At 37.4% G+C, this 25,444-nt stretch overlaps 1 pseudogene; it reads right to left on the reverse strand.

The window, feature by feature from the left end:
• Positions 1–2,063: 2,063 nt before the first annotated feature.
• Positions 2,064–25,444, reverse strand: part of LOC102414417 — an 89,829-nt pseudogene continuing 66,448 nt past the window's right edge.

Here is a 25,444-nt window from a genome sequence, read left to right on the forward strand (position 1 = left end):
GGTATTCAGATCACTAAAATTAGAGTCTCTTGCACATTCAAAACAACTAATGTTTACAGATCTTCACAAGGCAAAAGGCACTGTATTAGGCAGTATAAGTGGCACCTGAAAATCAAAACACTATAGGTTGACACTTTCTCTACAGATTTAAGTTATAAACTCCATTACTGTTTTCTTTTTGGCATGTTTCTCACAATAAATGTCAAAGCTGAAATTCACCATAAAAGATATGAATAATGCCAAAAGTAATGAAACTGAATTTGCCTTTGGTCACCAAATAGATTGGAATAGTAATTCCAAGCACCTCAAAAACATCCAGTTACTGTTAATTACAAGGAAGTTAAGAAGGTAGAGGAATTCAAGGGGGCACTGTGTTTCAAAGGTGACAGCAGAGCAAGCTTGCAATGACATGCTATGAATTTTATGTTGGGGCGCTGCAGTACACATAAGAATACTTGAAACATTTGTATTAAAGATCCCCCAAACAATACAGCTAAATCTCAGAAAAGAATGTTATGAATACTGTTTCTGCCTATTACATTAACCAGTGTTTTAAAAAAATAATTTAACATGGGAATTCTCTCCTAGTCACAGCCCCCCAAGCCCCCAAAAGGCCACAAAGTGCATTCATAAAGAGTTCTTAAGATAAAGCCATTGTACACAATGTACAGTTCCTGTATACTGAAATGAGTACCATACCTGAGTTTAATGGTATAAGCTTCATATACACGTATAGCAACATCCATAAGCAAAGGTCTTTAATATTATAGACTTACAGCAAATACCTTTATAAGGGTCATACATACAATACACTTACAGTATTAAAAGGTGCAGTTGAACTCAACAGCAAAATGTAAAAGCTATCTCCTGTTAACACACTTAATCTGAATTGCATCTTTTTTTATGATTTACCATTCAAGAAATTAGGATGGAATAAATTTCTTATCCAAAGTAGTTTGTTCACTTATAAAACTGTAAGTCAATTAGGATCCCTACCCACTCAATCAGATAACAGAGGCCCTTCTTCTATGAATGTTTATGCTGCCCCGGATACTTAGAATGTTGCCTTAAAAAGAAAAGCAGCTTTTAAGGGGAAAGCCGAAAATTACCATTTTCTCTACTAAATAAATGCAATGTTTGCAGATCTTCCAGAAATAATCCAAAGGTTCAAATTCTTAAAATGGTAGATACCAGAGAAAGATTCAGAAGTGGAACATTTTTTTTTTCCACTTTAAGAAAATGATACCTAGGTATGATGTTCATTAGTAAGTCACTGAAAAGACATTGCATTCATTCACATATCATTAGGTTAGAAAAGATAAGAGGATATGCTCAAGTTATTGAAATGGTCAAGAATCAACATTTTACAGGCTTATTTGGTCCCAAACTATTACCATTTGAGTTGATACATTAAACAATTTTATTCTTTTTTTTTTTTTTAGTGTTCACATTGGGCCAAACATAAAGTACCCGTGAGGAGTAGAAACCAAAACATTTTAAAGCTAAAAGTAGGCACAATATTTGGATACTACTTTATTTGTGAAAAACAGTGGCTACTAACACCAAACAATTAACTTTAAAATACAGTGCCAGATCCTCTCAAGGAAATGTAAATACTAGTATTGTTAGTTTCCAATTTTATGGGAACTATACAGAAGCCAGAAGTTAGAAATTTATGACTGTTAATACTTTCTTTGGATAGTTCTAGTATAGTATATAGTTACAGATGGCTTTGTCCAGAAGACTGGAAAAGTGCTCATGGAATAAACACAGTACTCTGGTTGCTGTAAATCAACAAAATGCCAATAGTATCCTGTGGACATGATAGAGAATATGGCAGTTTTGAGGAAAGAGTGCTTCTAAAGGCTATGTCTTGGAGGCAGCCATGTTTGTTTGTTTTTTTCACATTACTAAAAAGACTAAGTATTGTGGTTAGGATTACTTTAATTCCTACACCTAAACTTCCACTTAGGCATAGTTCCATGTTCCCACACTATTTTCCTTCTGTCCACCATGCTGGCTTTGGTACTTCACGGTCCAGTTTCTCTTTTGGTCTTCCCTCTTTATAGCACAGCAGTTTGGTGGTGCTGTCCATTGAGCAGGTAGACCACCAACTCATAGGTGGCCATCATAATGGCTGTGTTTGGAATCTGTCTCATCAGATGAGTTTTCAGACCACAGTAAAGAGACCCAGAGCCTTCTTCTTGAATAAGCAAAGATAATGTCTGAAAAAAGGATCTATATTTTGTTCCTTCTTCACAGTCTTGTTCTCACAACTTCATGTGGATATGCTATATTTGTGGCACACGTTTTTGAGCTAGCATCATTCCCAGAAAATCTGACACTTCTTTATAGACTCTTCTTCATTTTCCATTGTAGAAGCAATCTTATATTCTAGTAGCTTTGCTTAATATTTTCATAAATGGCAAAATGGATAACAGTCTCTGATATACCAGCATATGAAGCAGACATTCTCCTATAAAATCCTCTAAGTCCATCTGTCTGATACACTTCAGGGACACACTGGAAAACACCCATTCGCTTTTCCCTACGGTTCCTTGCATCAAGCTGTAATCGAGTTTTTATAAGCCAAATGGTGTTGGTCGTTGTGATTGCGGTAAAACGAGGTTTAAGTTAGTCCATCCAGGAAGTGACCTGCGGATGGGGAGTATGAGATGACATGATCTCACTCTTTTCTTGGAGAGAAATGTACAATAAATGCCTGCCATTGCAGCTGAAATCATGTGTACCTGGGAAGAATCAGGATCAAATAAACAATTCAACTCTTCCTTGCGGTTTGAATAAGCACCAAATTATATTGCTCTGGAAGGGGCCACCGCCACCAAATTGAGCCCTTATCTTTTAAACAGGGAACCGAGGCCCTTCTTTTTCCAAGATCACCTTTAGGCAATGGAGAGGTCCAGGAGACACTACTCCATTGACCCTGGCTCCGGCCGTGGTGCTCAGCTGAACTGCAGAGATACAAGGTGTCACAGAAGATGACTGCAGCCGTTTTCACAACTTCCAGCGGACATGTCAGAATGGCTCCCACTGCACCACCACATCCTCCGGCGAACAGGTGTACCAGCCTGTGCTTCTGTCTCCTCCTCTCTCCAGCGTGTCCTCCGGACGCTGAGGCAGACGCGGATCCGGCCACCGGCGTAGGCCGCAGCTTCCGCTCGGCCTGGAGCATCCGGAGCCCCAGGGATGGCGAGGGGCGGGGATGGAGACTCGGCTGCCGCCTGCCCGCAACGCTGCAGCCGCCGCCTCCCGGATCTGGCCCCGCGCTCTCGGCACCCGTGCTAGAAGGCTGTTTATTTTAGTTTTTACAAAATTCTCTTGATGGAAAACATTTAAATTCCCTGGAAGACTGTAAAAGACACCTGGAACAGTTCTTTACTTAAGAAGTTTAAAGAAAGTTTTGGGAGAGTGGCATTATGAAGTTTCCCGAAAAATGGCAGAAGGTGGTGGGACAAAATTGTGAAGAAATGGTTCAAAAAAGTTCTTCACGAAAATGGAATGTATGTTTAAAAAAATTTTACTTTAAGTAAAAGTGGAATATGTGTCTATTTTTGCTTTACTTTTTGACCAATTCAAAACAATTGGTTCAATTTCTTAAGTTAAACACAGATAATCTTAAAATAACTTAGTTTCACTCTCTCATGTCCTGTGTTCTCTAAATTTCTTCATATGTTAAAACATAATCATAGTATTGCAAATCCTGGCATAATGGACTAAATCTCTAAATTATATTTTGTTTTGTTATACTTTCTTTTCTTTTCAGTGGTATTTAGAAAGTATTTCAGGCTTTAGAGAGAAGAGATCTGAGTTTAAATCCTACCTCTTCAAATAAACTTTTAGTTAATAACCACACTGGGTTTCTTTAAACTTTAAAATGAAAATACTTTTAATTTTAAACTAACGTGAACTAAAGACTGTCACTTGCTATCTGGCTCTATAAGGATTAAGTCACCAGCCAGTGTAGTCGCTGACCTTCAACACCCCCTGAAAGGAGTTCTGGGTGGAGGTCAAGAGTGAGATACTCTGTACTCTGGGAAAAATCACCAGAACAGACTTTCAGATACTTAGATATTTTTAGGAAGTTTTATGAGCCCAGTTTCTTGAATCTTCTCATGTCTAGAAAAGCACTAAAACTGTTAATGGACACATGTGTTCCTGTAATTAGCAGCAACCTTCAACTAAAATGTGTTTTGACTGCATGTACCCTCCTTCACCAAAGTCATGTGTACCAATGACCTTCCCCTGCCTTGCTGGAGCAGTTCCGCAAAGCTATCTGAGAGGTTGCCTCCCAGGTTATAGTCGTCTGTAAGCTTGAAATACAACTTCACAACTCACACATTGCACATTTATTTTAGTCCATGCAATCTTGTACCAGTGTTATGCCCTCTAGGAGTGGAAAAATTTATGAAGCCTCTGATATATAGAAAGTCTTCAGGAAATGGTAGCCTTTAAAAAGAGATCTCTAATGTAGTAAATGCAATCGTTTATGTTTAGGAAATATAATAATGCAAATTCTTACAACATTTTCTAATACAGGATATTCTAAACTCTCTTTAAAAGTGGTTTTGTGAAGCAGGGTACTTGCCTAAATGCATCAATAATCCCTACAATGTATTTGGTTTAACTATAAATTATTTCAGGATATATACATTCTAAATAATGAATTTTATATAGAATTTTTGCACCAGGATAGGCAACAAGAAAAACAAAGATGGAAATTTGAGGCCAAGACACCAGAAGCTCACATCTCTGAGGCTGGAGGGTCCCTGCCTTGTAGTAGTGAGGACATGAAGAGTAGGGAGAGTTTGCTCCACACTTGACCCTCTACAGAAAGGCTGAAAGAGGAGAGAAAGGCAGAGGCCAGAAAAAGCACACCATTCATCCCCACCCACATGGCCCTTGCTCCTCAAAGAGCTTGAGACAGAGGCAGACACAATATGGCAAAGACTCGAATACAACCACTCAAGTCCAGCTGTAGGATGGGCCTCAGATGCTAAGGAGATGCTCCAGTTCACAGGCAAATGGGACCTTTCATAAGAAAAGAAGTATTAATAGAAAAGCATTAAGAGTTTAAGTATATTTGAAACACAATTTCTAAACAAATCTATCAATGCCTAGGACAGGTAGAAGCCACTTGTGGTGTTAATTCATTTTGTAGTTTTTGCTTCTAGATGCTAATTTATTACTGCAATTCTGTATACTTGATCTTATAAATCTTTTAGTTTCCACTGACCAGATTGGAGACTCACACCTTTTATTCCCAGCATGACTCTGAATACTTCCTACTAAGTTCTAAACTTAGTAGACCATTACTACTGTTGTTCAGTCACTAAGTCGTGTCTGACTCTGCAGCCCCACAGACTGCAACATGCCAGGCTTCTCTGTCTTTCACCATCTCCTGGAATTTGCTCAACTTCATGTCTATTGAGTCAGTGATACTATCCAAACATCTCATCCTCTGCTGCCCTCTTTTCCTTTGACCTTCAATATTTCCTAGCATCAAGATCTTTTCCCAAGAGTTGGCTGTTTGCACGAGGTGGCCACAGTATTATAACTTCATTATCAGTCTTTTCAATGACTACTCGAAGTTGAATTCCTGTAGGATGACTGATTTGAACTCTTTACTATCAAGAGACTCTCAAGAGTCTTCTCCAGCACCACAATTTGAAAGCATCAATTCTTTGGTGTTCAACCTTCTTTATGGTCCAGCTCTCACATCCATACATGACTACTGGAAAAACCATAGCTTTGATTATATGGACCATTAGTCTGAGTGAACTCTGGGAGTTGGTGATGGACAGGGAGGCCTGGCATGCTGCGATTCATGGGGTCGCAAAGAGTCGGACACCACTGAGCGACTGATCTGATCTGATCTGATCTGATCAGCAAAGTGATGTCTTTGCTTTTTAATATGCTCTCAATGTTTGTCATAACTTTTCTTCCAAGGAGCAAGCATCTTTTAATTTCATGGCTGCAGTCACCATCTGCAGTGATTTTGTTGAAACTGGACCTATTATACAGAGTGAAGTAAGCCAGAAAGAAAAACACTAATACAGTATACTAACGCATATATATGGAATTTAGAAAGATGGTAACAATAACCCTGTATACGAGACAGCAAAAGAGACACTGATGTATAGAACAGTCTTTTGGACTCTGTGGGAGAGGGAGAGGGTGGGATGATTTGGGAGAATGGCATTGAAATATGTATAATATCATATATGAAATGAGTCGCCAGTCCAGGTTCGATGCATGATACTGGATGCTTGGGGCTGGTGCACTGGGACGACCCAGAGGGATGGTATGGGGAGGGAGGAGGGAGGAGGCTTCAGGATGGGGAACACCTGTATACCTGTGGTGGATTCATGTTGATATATGGCAAAACCAATATAATATTATAAAGTTAAAAAATTAAAATAAATAAATAAATAAAATGAGAAGGTAAAAGAAAAGAAAAGAAAATGTGTAACTGTTTCCATTTTTTCCCTATTTGCCATGAAATGATGGGATCAGATGCAGTGATCTTAGTTTTTAAATGGTGAACTTTAAGTCAGCTTTTTTGCTCTCCTCTTTCACCCTCATCAAGAGGCTCTTTAGTTCCTCTTCACTTTCTGACATTAGAGTGGTGTCTTCTGAATATGTGAGGTTGTTGATATTTCTCCTGGCAAACGTGATTCCACCTTGTGAGTCACCCAGCCTGGCATTTTATGTGAGGTACTCTGCATAGAAGTTAAATAAACAGGGTGACAATACATAGCCTTGCCATACTCTACCAATTTTGAACGAGTCATTTGTTCCATGTAAAGTTCTTACCATTGCTTCTTGAATTGCATAGAAGTTTCTCAAGAGACAGAAAAGGTTGTATCATATTCCCACATCTTTAAGAATTTTCCACAGTTTGTTGTGATCCACACAGTCAAAGGCTTTAATGCTGTCAATGAAGCAGATGCAGATTTTTTTTTTTTTCTGGGATTCCCTTGCTTTTTTATGATCCAGTGAAGGTTGGCAATTTGATCTCTGGTTCCTCTGCCTTTTCTAAATCCAGCTTGTGCATTTAGAAATTCTCATGTCACATATTGCTAAAGCCTAGCTTGAATGATTTTGATCATAACCTTACTAGCATGGGAAATGAATATGATTGTAGGGTAGTTTGAACATTTTTTGGCACTGCCCTTTTTTGGAATTGGAATTAAAATTGATCTTTTCCAGTCCTGTGGCCACTTCTGACCACCACTGCATGCTGACAAAGGCAAGTGTTTTTGTCAATAAAATGTTCATTATTATAGTAATTTATCATTAACAATTTTACTGAATCACATTGTTTTTACTTTCAGAGCCCATCTCCACCCAGGGTACTTTTATTTTTCCAACATTCCTCTGTCTCAGGACTATGGAGCCTGGAAAAAATACAAGACAGATTTGTGATCCAAACTCTAGCTACCAGTCAGTCCATCTCTGATTTTCTGTTCACAACTGAGTTGTCTTTTGAGAAATCACACATTAGGACTTGGCTTTGTTCTAATTTTGCACTGCTTTTTAGATATATCAAGAGAGAATCATTCTTCTTTTTTTTTTTTAACCACTGTGTGTTTCATTTATCCTTGAATTTAAAACAAAAGTAAAACATTTTTCAAAGATTTCACCTTAGTTCTGGGTAATAGGTAAAGATTCTGTAGATACTTAATAGAGATTCCATTGTCTCTCACTGGTATTCATTCTCGACAGTGGTGTGTCTCAAAATATCTGATGACGCATTCTTGCCTCTTTTATTTCCTTCATTCTGTTCTTTTAGGAAAATAAAAACTTACCTTATTTTTTTTCTATATAAGTAGTAAATAGTCATATGGTGCAAGAAGGTGAAATAAATATTTGGAATTCAAAAAGAAAGCAATAATCAGTGGAAATTTATCTGTGCAACTTTCCTTTTTGGTACTAAATCCAAGTAAATTTGTTTTGCTGCTGTTGGTGAAGAAAAGAGAACATTACTATCTATTTACCATAGCATCATGTATGGGAACCATGAATGATTCTATAAGTCAGAAATATTAGAAGTATATGTGTATCATCTGTATTATAAGTTTTGTATATATAGAGAGACTATACATATATATATTATATATATATAATATATATATATATAAAGTCTGCTAAAGCAGGAGACATAAAAGACACAGATTTGATCCCTGGGTCAGAAGATCCTCTAGAGGAGAGCATGACAAGCCACTCTAATAATTTTTCCTGAAGAATATCATGGACAGAGTAGCCTGGCAGGCTATGTAGGGTCTCACGAAGAGTCAGACACGACTAAAGTGACTTAGCATGTATGAACTCTTTGCACACAGATGACTTTGAAGTTCTACAAGATGCTTTCAATAGTATTTAAATGGGAAGATAGATTCCAGTTAATATCTGGTTTTCAGCCACCTGAGACCAAACTGAATTTTACATGCAGAGAGGATTTTCAAGTTATATTCATTGCTGAGGATTTCAATTTTTACTTTTTACTATACACTAGTCATTTGTGCTCCATGAACTTCAAATAATAAAAAGAACTATTATATATACTTTTTTCCCATTATGTTAATTATTAGTTGCACATATTACCAAATCAAATTTCTTATTATCAGACCCAGAGTTTTACTCTTTCTACAAAATCCAAGCTAAAGGTCATTTTTACAGAGCCTTTCCACAGCTGGGTAGGGTAAGTAAAATTATTAACTTTGTAGCAATAATGCTTAACCTTTCCTTGCTCTTGTGGATTCTAAATTTTATTATATGAATTATCTGTTGCTGCAAAACAAAATAACATAAGATATGACCACTTAAAATAAACATTCATTATCTCACAGTTTCTGTGGTGTAGGACTTAGTTTAAACCTCTATTTAAAGATTTTTCATGATGTTGGATTCAAACTTTCAGCAAGGACTTTAGTCTCATCTGAAGAGTGAATTGGTAGAGAGGATGTTTTCCCGACATGCTAGCTGGCTTCTTTCAGAGTGAGCCAGTAAGAGGGTAAGAAAGTGCACCCAGGATAAATGCTACATTAGTTTTGTAACTTCATCTCTATCGTAAGTGACAATCCATCACTTTTATGCATCTTATTTTTTTAGGAGTCACTATATTCAGGCCTTTTCATACTGTTCATGGGGTTCTCAAGGCAAGAATACTAAAGTGGTTTGTCATTCCCTTCTCCAGAAGCTGAGCACCAAAGAATTGATGCTTTTGAACTGTGGTGTTGGACAAAACTCTTGAGAGTCCCTTGGACAGCAAGGAGACCCAACCAGTCCATCCTAAAGGAAATCAGTCCTGAATATTCATTGGAAGGACTGATGCTGAAGCTGAAACTCCAATAGTTTGGCCACCTGATATGAAGAACTGACTAATTGGAAAAAGTCCTGATGCTGGGAAAGATTGAAGGTTGGGGGAGAAGGGGATGACAGAGAATGAGATGGTTGGGTGGCATCACTGACTCTATGGACATGAGTTTGAGTAAACTCAGGGAGTTGGTGATGGATGGGGAGACCTGGCATGCTTCAGTCCATGGGGTTGCAAAGAGTCGGACATGACTGAGCAACTAAACAGAACTGAACTGATATTCAGGCCATATTGAATTAGAAAGAATTGTACACAGTCATCAATACCAGGTAGGGACATGAGTGAGGACCACATTAGAGGCTGTCAATGACATCTGGGAAAATGGGAAACATGCTTGTATTATATACAAGATATCTCTAAACTGTAGCATTTAGTTTGAAATCTAAAATTATTAAAGTAAAATGTAACTGAATTGAATTTGATTAAGGATAATTCAAATATAATAAGATGAAACTAGATAGTATCACATGGTTCAATAATTGGAAGTTATAAAATTTCTTAACTCATGCCTAAATGGCCATTGTTATTCAGTCACTAAGTCATATCCAACTCTGGGATGCCATGGACTGCAGCATGCCAGCCTTCTCTGTACTTCACCATCTCCTGGAGTTTACTTAAACTCATGTACATTGAGTCAATCATGCTTTATAACTAACCATCTTACCCTCTCCCACCCTTTTCTCCTTTTTGCCTTCAATTTTCACCAGTATCAGGGTCTTTTCCAATGAACTGGCTCTCTGCATCAGATGGCCAAAATATTGGAGCTTCAGCTTCAGTATCAGTCCTTACAATGAATATTCAGTGTTGATTTCCTTTAAGATGGACTGATTTGATCTCCTTGCTGTCCAAGGGACTCTCAAGAGTCTTCTCCAGAACCAGAATTCAAAAGCATCAATTTTTTTTAGCACTCAGCCTTCTTTATGATCCAACTCTCACATCTGTACATGACTACTGGAAAAAAAAAACATAGCTTTGACTCGATGGACATTTGTCAGCAGGGTGATGTCTCTGCTTTTTAATATGCTTTCCTTCTAAGGAGCAAGCATCTTTTAATTTCATGGAAACTATCAAATAGAACAGATATGACACCTCTTGGAGAAAGTAATAGTAATACAACACAATCAAAACACTGCTAAAGGAAGTTAACACGTTTTATTATGTCATCTAAGTTACATATTGTTTTCTACCTATTTTTTCTCCTTTACTTCACTTTTCCCCAAAGTTTAGTGATATTACCAAGTGCATAAATGCTTGAAACAAATATTAAGTAAATTAATCAATCAACAATTATTTCATAGGAAAATTTTATGGATATCATAAAAATGATGATTTTCTCCAAAGTATTGGCTTTATATAACTGTGTGATTTGATAATTATATCTTCTTGCAAAATTGAACACTTATCATTATGTGATATTCCTCCATCACATGTAATTTTCTTTATTACAAAGCTAGCTTTGTCTGACATTAATATAGTTATACCAAATTTCATTTGGTTGGTAATTGCGTATGTTTCTCCATCTACTTTACTTTTAAATTATCTGAGTCAATATTTACAGTGAGTTTCTTGTAGATCTTTCAGTATTACTTTTACTTTTTAAATCCAGCCTAAATTTCTCTATCTTCTAACTAGTGTGTTTAGATCATTTATATTTAAAGTAACTATGGTGACTGCAGCCATGAAATTAAAAGACGCTTACTCCTTGGAAGAAAAGTTATGACCAACCTAGATAGCATATTGAAAAGTAGAGACATTATTTTGCCAACAAAGGTCCGTCTAGTCAAGGCTATGGTTTCTCCTGTGGTCATGTATGGATGTGAGAGTTGGACTGTGAATAAAGCTGAGCACCAAAGAATTGATGTTTTTGAACTGTGGTGTTGGAGAAAACTCTTGAGAGTACCTTGAACTGCAAGGGGATCCAACCAGTCCATTCTGAAGGAGATCAGCCCTGGTATTTCTTTGGAAGGAATGATGCTAAAGCTGAAACTCCAGTACTTTGGCCACCTCATGCAGAGTTGACTCATTGGAAAGGCCTCTGATGCTGGGAGGGATTGGGGGCAGGAGGAGAAGGGGACGACAGAGGATGAGATGGGCTCAAAAACTCTTGAGAGTCCTGTGGACTGCAAGGAGATCAAATCAGTCCATCCTAAAGGAAATCAGTCCTGAATATTCATTGGAAGGACTGATGCTGAAGCTGAAGCTCCAGTACTTTGGTCACCTGATACAAAGAACTGACTCACTGAAAAAGACCGTGATTTTTTGAAAGATTGAAGGCAGGAGGAGAAGGGGACAACAGAGGATGAGATGGTTGCATGGCATCACCAACTAGACGGAAGTGAGTTTGAGCAAACTCCGGGAGTTGGTGATGGACAGGTAAGCCTGACGTGTTGCAGTCCATGAAGTTCCAAAGAGTCGACTGAACTGAGTTGACTGAGTCCCGGCTGAGCGACTGAACTGAACGAAACTGAAAGATGGCCAATAACTAAAGATAGTAGACGTCTATGAGCCTGTTACCAAAGATCTTGTTGCCAAGACAAGATAAATAAAATAGCTAGAATTTATTTCAAATGTTTATTTACAAGTAGACAGAATAATCATTATGCAATCTCTTTTGTGAATTCATTACATACAAAGTGTGCTTCAGTCAGATATGATAAATCTAATATCAGTGTGAGCTAAAGGTCCATGTCATATGATGAATCCCCAAATGAGATACAGGACACAGAAGTTGAGTAACAATCTAGAGAATCACTTGGGAAGGCATTTGTTCATGGGTTCATCTGATTATAATATAACATTTAGGCAAACTTGGAAGTTTCTCTACCATCTAGCTAGATTACCCACACATATTGCCACATACTTCATCAATTTTCTCCTATCAATTTTAATTTAAAACTTTTTAAATTATTATGATACAATAACACATTTCAAGAGACTTTGAAAATACAGAACAAAGTTATATATAGTTCCACTATATATTACTATTATTATTTTTAAATTGATAAAGATTTTAGTTGGAGTTTCAATATTATACTCTCAAAAATTAATAGAATGAATATACAGAAAAGTAGAAGGATACAATAGATCTGAAAAAGGCTACAGACCAATTAAAGATAATTAAGATTTATACAATTTTCACACAACAGCAAAATATAAATTCTATTCAAGTTCCCATAAACTGTAAAGCTATAGACACTGGAACATATCCAGGAACATAAAACAAGGTACAAAAAATTCACTGTCTAAATATTTTGAAATTATATAAAGTCTGCTCTCCTATCACTATGGAATTATGTTATAAATCAATATCAAAATGTACTGAAAATAACCCACATATTTTAAGTGCAATGTGACAATAATCAAGAGAGATCTTTGACTTAATCATTGAAAGCTTGAGTAAACTTAAAAGACTGAAAAACCTCAGAGTGATTGCAGAGAAGAAAGCATTTAAATGAGATTTTAGTATCAAAATGAGAAATGAATATCAAAATAAGAAATTAATATCAAAGATAATTTGGAGGACAAACAATACCAGAGCATTTATGTTTTTCAAAATATTCCAATATAATTCTAATGTGCATCAAGATTTTTAAAAGTGATTACAAGTTTTTCTATTAAATGGTAATTTTCATGATACAGAATTCTATTATTTTCTGTTGGCCAATCATGATATAAAGATATTAAAAAATAGTTATATAATCACAATGGTAAAATATGTTTATCAGTTTTCACAATCAATAGTGAGACATAAAATAAAAGATACAATTGAAAGTCTTAATGTAAACATGATTATCCTAACAATAAAAGGAACTCACATAGAGTTTGAGGGATTAAGTAGACTGATGTGGTAAGTGGGGTGCCTATATGTACAAGTTCTCACCTGCCCAGCCAATCTGTATTGGTGCACTTAACCTATTTACATTTAAGGTAATTATCAATATGCATGATCCTAATGCCATTTTCTTAATTCTTTTTGGCTTATTTTATGTTAGATTTTTCTTTCCTTTTCTTCTGCTTCCTGCCTAGAAAAATCCCTTTAGCATATCTTGTAAAGCTGATTTGATGGTGCTGAATTTTTGCTTGTCTGTATAGCATTTGATTTTTTCCATCAAATCTGAATGAGAGTCTTGGTAGGTAGAATATTCTTGGTTGTAATTTCTTTCCTTTCATCATTTTAAACACATCATGCCATTCCTTTCCAGTTTGTAGAGTACTTGTTGGGAAATCAGCTAATGACCTTATGGGAGTTCCCTTATATGTTATTTCCCATTTCTCCCTTGTTGCTTTGAATATTTTATCTTTGTCTTTAATTTTTGCCAGTTTGATTACTATGTGTCTTGGAGTGTTTCTTCTTGGGTTTATTCTTTCTGGGACTTTTAGAAGCTTCTTTGAGCTTGCTGGATGTTCTTGACTATTTCATCAACCTATTTCTTTTTAGGGAGGTTTTAAGCTACTATGTCTTCAAATATTTTCTCAGGTCCTTTCTCTCTCTCTTCTCCTTGTCAGTTCATTTCAGTTCAGTTCAGCTCAGTTGTGTCTGACTCCTTGTGACACCATGGATAGCAGCATGCCAGGCTTCCCTGTCCATCACCAATTCCAGAGTTTTACTCAAACTCATGTATATAGAGTCAGTGATGCCATCCAACCATCTCATCCTTTGTTGTCCCCTTTTCCTCCTGCTTTCAATTTTTCCCAGCATCTGGGTCTTTTCCAATGAGTCAGTTCTTCACATCAGATGGCCAAAGTATTGCAGTTTCAGCTTCAGCATCAGTCCTTCCAATGAATATTCAAGACTGATTTCCTTTAGGATGGACTGGTTGGATCTCCTTGCAGTCCAAGGGATTCTCAAGACTCTTCTCCAACACCACAGTTCAAAAACATCAATTCTTCACCTCTCAGCTTTCTTTATAGTCCAACTCTCACATCCATACATGACTACTGGAAAAACCATAGCTTTGACTACACAGACATTTGTTGGCAAAGTAATGTCTCTGCTTTTTAATGTGCTGTCTAGGTTGGTCATAGATTTTCTTCCAAGGAGCAAGCATCTTTTAATTTCATGACTGCAATCACCATCTTCTTTGATTTTGGAGCCCAAGAAAATAAAGTCTGTCACTGTGTCCACTGTTTCCCCATCTATTTGCGATGAAGTGATGGGACCGCTGGAGAAGGAAATGGCAACCCACTTCAGTATTCTTGCCTGGAGATTCCCGTGGACAGGGGATCCTGGTGGGCTACAGCCCATGGGGTCACACAGAGTCAGGAATGACTGAAACGACTTAGCAGCAGCAGCAGCAGCAGATGGAACCAGATGCCATGATCTTAGTTTTCTGAATGTTGAATTTTAAGCCAACTTTTACACTCTCCTCTTTCACTTTCATCAAGAGGCTCTTTAGTTCTTCTTTGCTTTCTGCCATAAGGGTGGTGTCATCTGCATATCTGAGGTTATTGATATTTCACCCAGCAATCTTAATTCCAGCTTGTGGTTCATCCAGCCCAGCATTTTTCATGATGTATACTGCATATAAGTTAAATAAGCAGGGTGACAATATGCAACTTTGACGTAGTCCTCTCCTGATTTGGAACCAGTCTGTTGTTTCATGTCCGGTTCTAACTGTTGCTTCTTGACTTGCATACAGATTTCTCAGGAGGCAGGTCAGGTGGTCTGGTATTCCCATCTCTTTAAGAATTTCCACAGTTTATTGTGATCCACACCATCAAAGGCTTTGGTGTAGTCAATAAAGCAGAATTAGATGTTTTTCTGGAACTCTCTTGCTTTTTCAATGATCCAATGGATGTTGGCAATTTGATATCTTGTTCCTCTCATTCTGGGACTCTCAAAATACAAGTGTTGGTGAATTTAATGTTGTCCCAATGTTTCTTTCTTTATTTTTTTCCCCATTTTTTCCCTATATTTTGTTTTGCAGTAGTGATTTCCACAACTATGTCGTCCAGATCACTTTTCCATTCTTTTCCTCAGTTATTTTGATATTGATTTCTTTTAGTATATCATTAATTTCTGTTTGTTTTTTCTTTATTTCTTCTAGGCCTTATGTGAAGAAGTGAAGTTAAGTTGCTCAATTGTGTCTGACTCTTTGCAACCTCATGGACTGTAGCCTACAAGGCTGCTCTGTCCATGGAATTTTCCAGGCAAAAGTACTGGAGTGGGTTGTCGTTTCCTTCTCCAGGGGATCTTCCTGACCCAGGGATCGAACCCAGGTCTCCCACATTGCAGGCAGACAATGTATCGTCTGAGCCACCAGGAAAGCAAACTTTTATTGCATCTTCTCCATTCTTTTTCAGAGATATTGGATTATCTTCACTATCATTATTTTGACATGTTTTCTGGAAGGTTGCCTATCTCCGCTTCACTTGATTGTTTGGGGTTTTTTATTGTCCCTTCACTTGGGACATAACCCTCTGCCTCTTCATTCTGGTTAACTTTCTGTGATGTGATTTTCATTCTAGTGCTATGGGATTGTAGCTCTTGCTTCTTCTGTATGCCCTCAGTGGATGAAGCTAAGAGGTTTGTGTAAGCTTCTGGATGGGAGGAAGAAACTGGTGGTGGGAAAAACTGAGTCTTGCTCTAGTAGGTAGGACTGTGTTCAGTAAAATTTAATGCAATTGTCTGGAGATGGGTGGGGTTGTGCTCCCTCCCTCTTAGCTGATTGGCCTGAGGTGATCCAGCTCAATGGTAGGGCCAATGGCAATTCCAAGAAGGCCTATGCTTAGGGGCATCTACCAGTACTGATACCACCAGTGTCCCTGTCCACAGAGCAAGCCACACTGCTGACCCATGCTTCTGGAGTCCTTCCAACATTATCAGGTAAGTCTAGTTTAGTCTGCTGTGGGGTCACTGTCCTTTTCTCTGGGTCCTGGTACCAACAAGATTTTGTTTGTGTCCTCCACAAATGGAGTCTGTGTTTCCCCCTGTCCTGAGGAAGTTCTGTAATCAAATCTTGCTGGCCTTCAAAGTCGGGTTCACTGAAGATTCTTAGTCCCTTTGCTGGATCCCCAGGCTGGGAAGACTTATGGGCTCAGAACCTTCACAATAGTGAAGCTTTTTTGGTACTATTTATTTGGGGGAGCTTCTTTGGTACTATTCTCCAGCTAGTGGGTCACCCACATGGTGAGTATGGGATTTGATTTTATCATGATTTTGCCCCTACCATTTCCATTGCAGTCTCTCCTTTTTGTCTTTTTTGGTGGGCTCATGCATTCTCCTGTTAATGGTTGTTCAACAGCTGGTTGTGATTTTGGTGTTCTCACAGGAGGGATGAATGCATGTCCTTCCACTCCACCACTTTGAACCAGTCTATGTATCTTTATATCTCTCTATAATTTTTAATTTTAACTAAAAAAACTTATGGAGAACCTCTAGATGATAATATATGAAGGTCGTGGAATTCTCCTTTCCATGGTAGATGTTTTATTAAAATGCTGCCTAATATTCCTGGAATGTGGATTTCTAATTGTGATAAGTATTAACAATTTGCTTCTAATATATAAATTCAAGTTAATTTATATACATCTGTTCATCTCACTATTTATGTTGCAAGTGTTAAAAGTAAATTTATCAAAAAATCAGTCCTCATTGTAGATGGCAACTCTTGCAGAATCTTTCCAAGACTTCTCTATTACATTGTGGGACTGTTATGTTTGCATTAGGTGGAAATTGATAAGATCATGAGAATATAATCAATGAGAAACTGTAGATATGATCAATCCAGATGCTTTCACTGTAAGACATTTTCTTATCCATAGAAATTCTGGAGATGATGATTTCTAATATGCCCATCCTGATGTCTATCTATCCTTAAATTCTTTCACAAATGGGATGGTGAGCTAAGAGATGGTTTTACCACTTATTCTGATTCATATAATATTGGGATAAAATGTTATCAAATTGGTTGTTTGTAGAGTGATCATATAATTCATTGTCTAATTCCCAACACTTAAGAATGAATGGAAAATATTATAAGCATAATGCCAAGATAACAGGTGTAAATGTAAATTCCAAGCAAAATTTTGCTGTCACCTTCCCAAGAGTTTTATTTATGTCACCTGCCAATGCAGGAGATGCAGGAGACCTGGTTTGATCACTGGGTCAGGATGATCCCCTGGAGAAGGGAATGGACACTCCAATATTCTTGCCTGGAGAATTCCATGAAAGACTACAGTCCACAGGATTGCAAAGAGTCAGACACAACTGAACAGCTTTCACTTCACTTCACTTAATAGTACCTATGTAAATTCTCTCCAAACTAAATAGATGTGCCATCAGAAGAGACCTATTGTAAAGCTATGATCAATATTAAATCTATATAATAATATCAAAAAGGGCAGAGTCTTATGTGCAATAAAATGCTACACTGAATTCTATTATAACCAGCCATTTTAATTTAAAATTGTTAGAATTAATTTCATATTTGAAAATATTTACCAATCTATGTTTCATAGTCCTGGAAAGACTTGTTCATGAAAGACAAAACTTGAGGTAGGAAAACTTCATAAATCTTGGTGGCATTTTTATAAGCTAATTCTTTTTTTCAGAGGGTGAGTGTTTGTATATGACAATGTACTAATGATAGTTGTTCTATCTATGCTGTTAATTTCCAAATATTAGTAATCTTAAATATCCCTAAAATGTCTTTCAATTTTTTATTGAGTTATAATTAACTACTATTTTATATTAGCTTTGATATAACATAGTGATTTGACATTTTTATACATTATAACAGAATCAATGTGATAAGACCAGTTGCCATCCATCACAATACATAGTTGTTACAATATTATGAACGATAGTCTCTATGTGTACACTATATCCCCATGATTATTTATTTTACAGTTGGAAAAATTTCTCACTTTTTCATCTATCCCCCCACACTCTTCTCTTCTGGCAGCCACCTGTTTGTTCTCTGTTCTGTATTTGTTATTTTGTTTTTAGTTTTTACATGTAAGTGAAATGTTGCATTATTTGCTTTATTTTGTTTGATTTATCTCACTTATCATTATATGCTATAGGTCCATTCGTATTTCCATAAATATATTTTATCATTTTTATAGCTAAGTAATATCCCATACTGTTGTTAAAGTGCTACACTTATTATGCCCACATATTTGGAAAACCCTGCAGTGGCCATAGGGCTGGAAAAGGTCAGTTTTCATTACAATCCCAAAGAAAGGCAATGACAAAGAATGTGCAAACTATCACACAATTTTACTCATTTCACACACTAGACAAATAATGCTCAAAATTCTCCAAGTGACTTCAACAGTAGTGAACTGAGAACTTCTAGATGTTCAAGAAAGATATAGAAAAGGCAGAAGAACCAGAGAGTAAATTGCTAATATCTGTTGGATAACTGAAAAAAACACTCCAGAAAAACATCTACTTCTGCTTCATGGACTATTATAAAGTCTTTGACTGTGTGGATCACAACAAACTGTGGAAAATTCTTAAAGAAATGGGGATATCAGACCACCTTACCTGCCTCCTGAGAAATCTATAAGAAGGTTGAGAAGCAACAGTTAGAAATGGGCATGGAACAATGGATTGGTTCCAAAATAGGGAAGGAGTACATCAAGGCTATATATTGCCACTCTCCTTATTTAACAAATATGTGGAGTGCATCATGTGAAATGCTGGGCTGGATGAAACACAAGCTCTGGATTCAAGATTGCCAGGAGAATTATCAACAATATCTGATACCATCCTTATGGTATCCAGAAAGTAGAATGGAAGTAAAGAGCCACTTGATGAAGGTGAAAGAGGAGAGTGAAAAAACTGCCTTAAAATCAACTTTCAAAAAATGAAGATCATGGCATCTTGTCTCATCACTTCATAGCAAACAGATGGAGAAACAATGGAAACAGTGATGGAATTTATTTTCTTGGGCTCCAAAATCACTGCTGATGGTGACTGAACCCATGAATTTAAAAGACACTTACTCCTTGGAAGAAAGGCTATGGCAAACCTAGGCAGCGTATTAAAAAGCAGAGACATTAATCTTTGCCAACAAAGGTCCATGAAACCAAAGCTACATTTTTTCCAGTAGCCATATATGGTTGTGAGAGTTGGACCATAAAGAAGGCTGAGAACCGATTCAGAATCAATTTCAAAAGAACTGATGCTTTTGAACTGTGGTGTTGAAGAAGATTCTTGAAAGTCCTGTGGACTGTAAGATCAAATCAGTCAATCCTACAGGAAATCAGTCCTAAATATTAATTGGTAGGACTGATGCTGAAGCTGAAGCTCCAATACTTTGACCAACTAATGCGAAGAGACGACTTATTAGAGAAGACCATGATGCTGGGAAAGATTGAGGGCAGGAGGAGAAGGGGATGATAGAGGATGAGATGATTGGATGGCATCACTGACTCATTGGACATGAGTTTGAGAAAGCTCTGGGAGACAGGGGAGCCTAGCATGCTGCAGCCCATGGGATCGCAAAGAGTTGGATATGACTGAGCAACTGAACAACAATAATACTCCATCAGTTCAGTTGCTCAGTCCTGTCCGACTCTTTGCGACCCCATGAATCGCAGCACGCCATGCCTCCCTGTCCATCATCAACTCCTGGAGTTCACTCAGACTCACATCCATCGAGTCAGTGATGCCACCCAGCCATCTCATCCTCTGTTGTCCCCTTCTCCTCCTGCCCCCAATCCCTCCCAGCATCAGGGTATTTTCCAATGAGTCAACTCTTCTCATAAGGTGGCCAAAGTACTGGAGTTTCAGCTTTAGCATCATTCCTTCCAAAGAAATCCCAGGGCTGATCTCCTTCAGAATGGACTGGTTGGATCTCCCTGCAGTCCAAGGGACTCTCAAGAGTCTTCTCCAATACCACAGTTCAAAAGCATCAATTCTTCGGTGCTCAGCCTTCTTCACAGTCCAACTCTCACATCCATACATGACCACAAGAAAAACCATAGCCTCGACTAGAAGGACTTTTGTTGGCAAAGTGATGTCTCTGCTTTTGAATATGCTATCTAGGTTGGTCATAACTTTCCTTCCAAGAGTAAGCGTCTTTCAATTTCATGGCTGCAGTCACCATCTGCAGTGATTTTGGAGCCCCCAAAAATAAAGTCTGACACTTTTTCCACTGTTTCTCCATCTATTTCCCATGAAGTGTTGGGACCAGATGCCATGATCCTCGTTTTCTTAATGTTGAGCTTTAAGCCCACTTTTTTACTCACCACTTTCACTTTCATCAAGAGGCATTTTAGTTCCTCTTCACTTTCTGCCATAAGGGTGGTGTCATCTGCATATCTGAGGTTACTGAGATTTCTCCTGGCAATCTTGACTCCAGCTTGTGTTTCTTCCAGTCCAGCGTTTCTCATGATGTACTCTGCATATAAGTTAAATAAGCAGGGTGACAATATACAGCCTTGATGTACTCCTTTTCCTATTTGGAGCCAGCCTGTTCCATGTCCAGTTCTAACTGTTGCTTCCTGACCTGCATACAGATTTCCCAAGAGGCAGGTCAGGTGGTCTGGTATTCCCATCTCTTTCAGAATTTTCCACAGTTTATTGTGATCCACACAGTCAAAGGCTTTGGCATAGTCAATAATGCAGAAATAGATATTTTTTGGAACTCTCTTGCTTTTTCCATGATCCAGCGGATGTTCACAATTTGATCTCTGGTTCCTCTGCCTTTTCTAAAACCAGCTTGAACATCAGGAAGTTCACAGTTCACATATTGCTGAAGCCTGGCTTGGAGAATTTTGAGCATTACTTTACTAGCATGTGAGATGAGTGCAATTGTGCGGTAGTCTGAGCATTCTTTGGCATTGCCTTTCTTTGGGATTGGAATGAAAACTGACCTTTTCCAATCCTGTGGACACTGCTGAGTTTTCCAAATTTGCTGGCATATTGAGTGCAGCACTTTCACAGCATCATCTTTTAGGATTTGAAATAGCTCAATTGGAATTCCATCATCTCCACTAGCTTTGTTCGTAGTGATGCTTTCTAAGGCCCACTTGACTTCACATTCCAGGATGTTTGGCTCTAGATGAGTGATCACACCATCGTGATTATCTGGGGCATGAAGATATTTTTTGTACAGTTCTTCCGTGTATTCTTGCCACCTCTTCTTTATATCTTCTGCTTCTGTTAGGTCCATACCATTTCTGTCCTTTATCGAGCCCCTCTTTGCATGAAATGTTCCCTTGGTATCTCTAATTTTCTTGAAAAGATCTCTAGTCTTTTCCATTCTGTTGTTTTCCTCTATTTCTTTACATTGATTGCTGAGGAAGGCTTTCTTATCTCTTCTTGCTATTCTTTGGAACTCTGCATTCAGATATTTATATCTTTCCTTTTCTCCTTTGCTTTTCACTTCTCTTCTTTTCACAGCTATTTGTAAGGCCTCCCCAGACAGCCAATTTGCTTTTTTGCATTTCTTTTCCATGGGGATGGTCTTGATCCGTGTCTCCTGTACAATGTCACAAACCTCCGTCCATAGTTCATCAGGCACTCTATCTATCAGATCTAGGCCCTTAAATCTATTTCTCACTTCCAAATCATAAGGGATTTGATTTAGGTCATACCTGAATGGTCTAGTGGTTTTCCCTACTTTCTTCATTTCAGTCTGAATTTGGCAATAAGGAGTTCATGATCTGAGCCACAGTCAGCTCCTGGTCTGTTTTTGTTGATTGTATAGAGCTTCTCCATCTATGGCTGCAAAGAATACAATCAATCTGATTTCGGTGTTGACCATCTGGTGATGTCCATATGTAGAGTCTTCACTTGTGTTTGTTGGAAGAGGGTGTTTGCTATGACCAATGCGTTTTCTTGCCAAAATTCTATTAGTCTTTGCCCTGCTTCATTCCGTATTTTGAGGCCAAATTTGCCTATTCCTCCAGGTCTTTATTGACTTCCTACTTTTGCATTCCAGTCCCCTATAATGAAAAGGACATCTTTTTTGGGTGTTAGTTCTAAAAGGTCTTGTAGGTCTTCAGAGAACGGTTCAACTTCAGCTTGGGCCATAGACATGGATTACTGTGATATTGAATGGTTTGCCTTGGAAACGAACAGAGATCATTCTGTCATTTTTGAGATTGCATCCAAGTACTGCGTTTCAGACTCTTTTGTTGACCATGATGGCTACTCCATTTCTTCTGAGGGATTCCTGCCCGCAGTAGTAGATATAATGGTCATCTGAGTTAATTCACCCATTCCAGTCCATTTTAGTTCTCTGATTCCTAGAATGTAGACGTTCACCCTTGCCATCTCTTGTTTGACCACTTCCAATTTGCCTTGATTCATGGACCTGACTTTCCAGGTTCATATGCAATATTGCTCTTTACAGCATCGGACCTTGCTTCTATCACTAGTCACATCCACAACTGGATATTGTTTTTGCTTTGGCTCCATCCCTTCATTCTTTCTGGAGTTATTTCTCCACTGATCTCCAGTAGCATATTGGGCCCTACTGACCTGGGGAGTTCCTCTTTCAGTATCCTATCATTTTGCCTTTTCATACTGTTCATGGGTTTCTCAAGGCAAGAATACTGAAGTGATTTGTCATTCCCTTCTACAGTGGACCATAATATCTCATACATGTGTATATATATATATATATACACACACACACACACATATATACATATTCATATATATACATATTCATCTGCTTACGTCTCATTTGAGAAAAAAATCTATTCAGGCTCTTTGCCCACTTTTTAATCAGATTTTTTTTTTCATATTGAGATGTATGATTTGTTTATATATTTTGGATAGCACTTCCTTATCCTATATATAATTTGCTTATATTTTCCACTAGTAGGTTGTCCTTTAATTATGCTAATATCTTTTCTTCATTGTGCAAAATTTTTTAGTTTGATGTAGTCCCACTTATTTTTTTTTCTTTTGTTTTTCTTGCCTGAGGAGACATAGCCAAAAATAATGCTAGGACCAATATCAAAGAGTATATTCCATGTTTTATTCTAGGAGTTTTCTTCTATTAAGTTTTAAGAACTTACAGGTCTTACATGTACATAAGATCTATGTTATTAATCTATTTTGAATTTAGTTTTGTATCCAGTGAATCAAGGTGGTCCTGTTTGATTGTTTTGCCTATAACTATCCAGTTTTCCCAGCACCATTTATTGAATAAACTGCCTTTCCCTTCTGTATATTATTTTCTCTTGTAGATTGAATGACCACATGAGGATGGGTTTATTTATTAAAAAAAAAAGTATTATTATTATTATTATTTACTTTACAATATTGTATTGGTTTTGCCATACATCAACATACATCCACCACGGGTGTACACATGTTCCTCATCCTGATCCCTCCCTGCCCCCCTCTTCCCTCTCCATACCATCCCTCTGGGTCATCCCAGTGCACCAGCCCCTATTTTTGGACTCTTTATTCTGTTCCATTTATCTGTATGTCTGTGTTTGATTGTTTGTCTTTTTCAGTGCCATACTGTTTTGATTACTTTCTGTATATAAAGTATACCTTTATATTCTGATAGCATGTTATCTCAGTTTTGTTCTTTTTCCTCAAATTTGCTTTGGCTACTTTAGGTCTTTGGTGTTCCCATACAAATTTTAGGATTATTGATACTAGTTCTATGAAAAATTGGTATTTTGATGGAGATTGCATTGAACCTACAGGTTGTTTGAGGTCATATGTACATTTTAATGCTTTAATTCTTCCAATCCATGAACATAAAATAACTTTCAAATTATTAGTGTCTTTTTCAATTTCTTTCTGATTAAAGTGTCTTATAGTTTTCTGAGTTCAAGTCTTTTGTGTTCTTAAATTTATGTCTATGTATTTTATTATATTTGATGCAATGGTAGATATTATTGCTTTCTTTTTTTTCCTGATAGTTCTGTGTTAGTGTCTAGAAATGCAACTAATTTCTGCACATTAATTTTGCATCCTGCAAATTTATTGAATTAATTTATTAGTTCAAGTAGGTTTTTGGTGGAGACTTTAGTGTTTTATATGTATAGGGAGAGAAATATAGTATCATGCCCTGCGCAAATAGTGACAGTTTTATGTTTTCCCTTCCAATTGAGATGTATTTTATATACTTTATTTTTTGTATAATTGCTCTGGTTAAAACTTTCAACAGTATGTTGAATAAAAGGGTGAGAGTGGGAGAATTTTTGTTGTGTTCCTACTCTTTAGAGGAAAGGCTTTCAGCATTTCATCATTATTATGTTAACTGAGGGTTTGTCATATATAGTCTTTATTATGTTGCAGTATCGGAGAAGGCAATGGCACCCCACTCCAGTACTCTTGCCTGGAAAATCCCATGGACTGGAGGAGCCTGGTAGGCTGCAGTCCATGGGGTCGCTAAGAGTTGGACACGACTGAGCGACTTCACTTTCACTTTTCACTTTCATGCATTGGAGAAGGAAATGGCAACCCACTCCACTGTTCTTGCCTGGAGAATCCCAGGGACAGGGGAGCCTGGTGGGCTGCCGTATATGGGGTCGCACAGAGTCGGACACGACTGAAGTGACTTAGCTGCAGCAGCAGTATGCTGCAGTATCTTCCCTCTATAGCCACTCTGGTGACAATTTTTATCATAAATGAATGTCTAATTTTGTCAAAAAATTCCATGCCTCTATTGAGATGATTATATGATGTTTATCCTTCAATTTCTTAATGTAGTGTATCACATCAATTGATTTATGGGGATTAATCTATTCTTGCATTCTTGGGGTGAAACCCAGTTGATAATATTGTATGATCCTTTTAATATGTCATTGAATTCAGTTCAGTAACATTTTCTCAAAGATTATTAGAATATGTTATTTAGGATATTGACCTGTAACTTACTTTTTTTTTTTTTTTTTAATAATGTCCTTTGTTTTTTGGTATCAAGGACATGCTGACTTGATAAAATAAATTCAGAAGTGTTTCCTTCTCTTCAAGTTTTTGGAAAAATATTGAGATAGAGAGATGTTGAAAGAATTTACCTTTGAAGCTATATGAACCTTGGCTTTTGTTTTGGATAGATTTTAGATTACTGATTCAATTTAGTTACAAGTAACAGGTCTATTCAAGTTTTCTATTTC

The sequence above is a fragment of the Bubalus bubalis genome, chromosome 10 (genome assembly GCF_019923935.1).
Source record: "Bubalus bubalis isolate 160015118507 breed Murrah chromosome 10, NDDB_SH_1, whole genome shotgun sequence".
NCBI lineage: Eukaryota > Metazoa > Chordata > Mammalia > Artiodactyla > Bovidae > Bubalus > Bubalus bubalis.